At 42.7% G+C, this 5000-nt stretch overlaps 1 protein-coding gene across 1 annotated transcript in view; it reads left to right on the top strand.

Moving 5' to 3' along the window:
* exoc4 (exocyst complex component 4) overlaps nucleotides 1–5000 on the top strand; it is a 102548-nt gene that overhangs the window by 89752 nt on the left and 7796 nt on the right. The window lies entirely within an intron of this gene.

The raw sequence follows: 5000 nt of genomic DNA, 5'->3' as shown, positions 1-5000 counted from the left end.
ATATAATAAGTGCCTGCTTTTTTCCCTTGAGCTGTTGTCATGGTGATAAAGCTTCTGATGTCACAGGACTCTCCCTTGAAGCCCAACATAATAATATTCTCATAAATAATAATATAAAAGCATAATATTGTGTAGGAATCTGTGCTACAGTCACTTGATGATGATATTAATTATATCCATCACATATAAAACTTCATGAATTGTATTTTGAAGCCGTTAAATCAGAAATATACAATACGGTACAGTTTAAATCTGTATTGGTCCAACCCGAACTACAAACCTGAACAGACACACAGACATGCACAATATCCTCAGAGAGCAACTTTGTCAATTTACAAGGCAGACATATGGTCAAACAGATTGTCAAGCACACTGTGTGTGTGTGTGTGTGTGTGTGTGTGTGTGTGTGTGTGTGTGTGTGTGTGTGTGTGTGTGTGTGTGTGTGTGTGTGTGTGTGTGTGTGTGCATGCATGGTTGTTGCTGTTTCTTTCTTATTCCTACATTATTTTTATTTGGTGAGTCTACCTGCTGTTGCACAATGCTGTCCAGCAGACATGGGGAACATCTGCAATCAGATGTCTTTGTGAAAAAGAAGGAGGAAAGGGAGCAGGAGGGTAGAAAGAAAGACCAAGTCATAAAAAGAAGGGTGATTCATAGTATTCACATGATTTCCCCCCCCCCCCCCCCTTTCTCTCAGAAGCATGTGTCCTTGACAGGAGAGAGTGTATGAGAGGAAGGGTGATGGAGAAAGAAGGCAGGGCTTGAGGGGAGGAAAGTGAAAGGAAGTAATGGAAAATACATCTTTGAAAGGGAAAGTCATAGAATGGAGTTGGAGAAGGCGGCGTGGATGGACGATAGAATACAGCAGAGTGAGAGATGAACGCTAGAAAGGCACATATAGAGAGAAAGGGAAGAGAAGGAGGAAGAGGGAATTCGGTATGTGAGGAGAAAGAATCCCATATTATTCCATTGGTATCTTTCTGTCTTGTTTTGTCTCTTTTTCCTCACGTTCCTCACATTACCATATATTATTATATTGAAGCAAAATACTCTGTTGGAAAGAAGTTAAATCAACTTTAAAATGTAAAAACATTAAGTTTTGGCCGTGACAGGCTTCTACCAAAGTTTTTGACCTGCTGAAAAGTACATTTATTTAACAGAGTGATTGTTTCTTAATTTCCCTTCCTTCTACTTTATTCATTTTAAAGCAGACTCTCAACAATCTGCTGCCTTTCCTAACCTCAGTCTCCCTGCATTTAATTTGTGTTGCATAACGTGTTTACCCACGCCGGCTGTGTTGTATTGTAGGGTTAATTAGCTTCTTTTCACAGCTCTTGGAATCTTTCTGAGTGTGTCATATGTTCGAGTGGATAGGTACTGTCTGTGTTTGGACATTGCTATTGTTTTGTAATATGCCGGTATCGCAAGCCAAGTTTCCCTCCAGGAAAAGAAAAGAAAGAAGTGAAACTGAAATGACCTGAACTGTACTGGATGTGGAGGACCATTGATTAGCATGTTATTTCTACCCTCTGTCAACTTTGATTATGGAGAAATGCCAGTGATGGCTTTTCTGTCTTTTCGCTCTTTCTCCCACTCTCTGATTACGAGGCGTGGGTGGTGTGGAGGTGTTGATTGGGAATTGCAGAGCGCATTGTTTACACATTCATGGCTTTTTGGATTGGCCGGCCTCCGGCTCCAAGACACACCAACAGACACACACACACACATGTGATATGTATCCCTTGCTCTCACCCTTGCACAAATACTCAGCCAAGCCAATCAGCATTTTGAAATCACCATATTTATGTTTACGACATGAATATTCATAAAGGGTTCGTCGTGGCTCGCACCTGTGAGTGGAAGTGACCATACGGCCTGTATGAGAAAGTATGAGAAAGATAAAATATGCATTTGTGGCTTTCCAAAAAGTGAAATTCAGGCTTCCTTTTTCAAAAGAGGTGCAGTCGGATACACAATCATTTCCGATATTGGTTATCGTAGAATGCACGTCAAAGTGTCCACAGTATGTGCATTGCAGAGTGTTTACAGATGTTATCATACTACTTGGTGAGTTAGCTAAATTCATGAGCTTATTGAATGGACAATTGTAAAATAAGAAATCTAGATGACATAAAATAAAGTGTTTCAACCTGCCCAACACATCATGCCTTTTTAGTGAAGAAAATGAGAAGCACAAGCATAAAGAATTAAGAAAAGACAATAAACAACCACCACCACTGATTGACAAAGCCAATCATTTAGCAACTGAATCCTCTATAGGTCATAAATACTGAGACTCTTTTTAAAGAGTGTTCCTGTAAAGATGCTGAGAAAACTAACATTGGCCCACCAGAATCAGCAGTGAAAGAGCAGGCTGAGGAAAAGGGACTTAAAGCAGAATATTCACCGGTATTTTATTACCTACTCTGGAGAAACAAGAGTAAAATGAGGAAAGGAAGTGATCACAGCAGGAAGCCTGCTTTTGAGAAAGGCTGCAGATGCTTGCCTGAGTACCCATGTACTTTTATGTTCCCTGAGTGTGTGTGTGTGTGTGTGTGTGCATGTGCGTGCGCATGTGTGTGTGTTGGCTGTTCTTCTGCATCTGCGTGCTTGTCTGGGAAAGGGAGAGAGAGAGAGAGAGAGAGAGAGAGAGACCTGGACAAGGGCACAGTAATAACCATTGATCTGAGTTAAAACTAAGGAGAGGCCTGGTAACCAGCAGAACTGAAGACACACACACACTTTCTCTCACACACACACTCTCACTTGCCTCTCTCTGGTAGAGTGCGACAAAGCATGGGGAAACAGTGCCACCTTCTGGCTGGAACCATGTTTATATACAGTATATTACTGTGAAAACCTACAGTAAGTCAATTGGTAAGGTTTGTTGTTTTTGGCAGGGTATTAGAATATGCATATGTGTGTGTGTGTGTGTGAGCAAGTGTGTTTATGGAAAGGTCCTATGGCGGTCTCTTGTCTCTCAGTCGGAAATTTGGCAATGATTCGCTGGCGGGTCAAGGTCACACACACCCACACCTAAACACTGACACACAAGTGGACACATACAGACCATCTGTTCAGAAACAGTTCAGGGGCTCAGTCCGATTCTGCAGAACTGCGTGTCACTGCAATGTCACATCTGTGTGTGTGTGTGTGTGTGTGTGTGTGTGTGTGTGTGTGTGTGTGTTTCCTCTCATTGTCCCCCTCTCTCTCTCTCTAACTTGCTGTCCTTATGCTGATTTCTGTGTTCTTGACTGAAGCAGGAATGAGAGAAAGGTAAAAACACAAACTGCAAACTTTCAAAAAAGTTAGTGTTGCCTGGCAACAGTCCACTTCAGACTTTGGAAAACATTGTATTTTGCTTGGCAACAGATTTAGTAACCTAAAATAGAGATACAAAATAATTAGCTGTCACTGAGATTTGAAATCTAAGCACATATTGTTTGCTTGGATGTTGTTTGCTAGCACTGCTTGGTTAGCAAGTCACATTAAAGCCTAAAGAAACAAAATTGTCGTTGTCTAGTTTTCTGTAGACTAATCATATCAGCACTAGTTGTTTCAGATCAGGTAAGCTTAGGGACTCACTGGCTTGATGTCATGAGTGTGCCAAAGTGTAGTATCATTGCAAAATGTGTGTGTGACTGCATTCAAATACACACTTAGGTTCAGCCTTGAAAGGCCATTCTTTTAGAATATTTTAGATTATTTTTTTTACTGCAGAACACCAGTAGAGAAAGCTTCTGCTACACGCCACAGACACAACAATGTGTGTACACAAGAATGTCTGACAGCAAAGGTAAATGTAAATAAATGTGTTTGTCTGTGTAAATATATTCTATGTCTGGCGCAGCATAATTTAGGGTATGTTTTTCCAGGTATACACTGAGACATGACTCATACAACACACTCGCTGACACAAACACACATACGGTGGAGCGCTGAGCTGCCCGGTGACCCGTGTAGGCAGGTTGCCGGGCTGTCATAACATCCCTAGCTAACTCGCGAGCCCCTTAGCCCGTAGCTAGGCTAAACAGCAGTCTGACAGGCTCATTGCAGAGATGCCCCAGAGTTCAGCCCATCGCACCCACCTGTCTGCTCCTGGAAATTACTGCAATGTGCGGGCGTACATGTGTGAACTGTACACCTTTATTGTCTGTATTGTCCCAAAGTGTACCGCTTCTGCGTGTCTCTAAGATCCGGTGTGTGCGCACCAGCAAATAAACTGCCTTTGGTTTTGTGTGTGTGTCGAGGTGACAGGCTGGTGCGTCTACAGAGAATGTGGTAATAAGTACAGTTGACGGCCGTGTCAGGAGGTAGTGGGTGTCAACAGATAAAACTGTTTGTATTTAGGCCTGGCTTCGGTACACTGTCACTCCACTCAGCTTCTGTCTTCCTTCCTGTCACCTTGTGTGTCTCTCTTTATCTCTCTCTTCCTCCTCTCTCTGTCTCTTTTTTTCTTCATTTTCCTTTCTCCATCTTTTCTTTTCTTTGCCACCGTCCAACCATCACCTCTACTGAATTGTTTTTCTCTCTGTTCCCTTCTTCCTCCAGCCCCTCCCTTCCTTTGCTTCTCTTTTCTGTGTGTGCATGCCCAAGAGGCCCTATGATGGTCTTTGCTGATGAAGCCTGTCTATCCATGCTGTGTGTGTGTATATGGTTATGTATGTGCACCTTGCAGCATAATGACGATGGTCTTTGCTGAGGAAGCCAGAGAGCGTGTGTGTGTGTGTGTGTCTCTCTCTGTGTGTGTCTCTGTTTGTGTTGTGCGTGGCACAGGGTGATGGGACTGGTCTTTGCTAATGAAGCTTTTGTCTCAGTGTCTCTGCAGACCTTTCCTCATTACCAGATCAGAGACAAATGCACTGCTTTGGAGGGAGAGAGAGACAGAAGGAGGCGAGGAAGATACTTTAGAGAAAAATGTAAAAAGGCTGAAGCGTGCATGGACTGAGACTACATCCACACTGAGCTGGCTAATTTTGAAAACACCATTTACATGTCGA

Source organism: Cottoperca gobio, chromosome 23 (assembly GCF_900634415.1).
Source record: "Cottoperca gobio chromosome 23, fCotGob3.1, whole genome shotgun sequence".
Taxonomy (NCBI): domain Eukaryota; kingdom Metazoa; phylum Chordata; class Actinopteri; order Perciformes; family Bovichtidae; genus Cottoperca; species Cottoperca gobio.
Note: the sequence above shows the minus strand (reverse complement) of the source record. Positions and strands in the feature narration are given on the sequence as shown.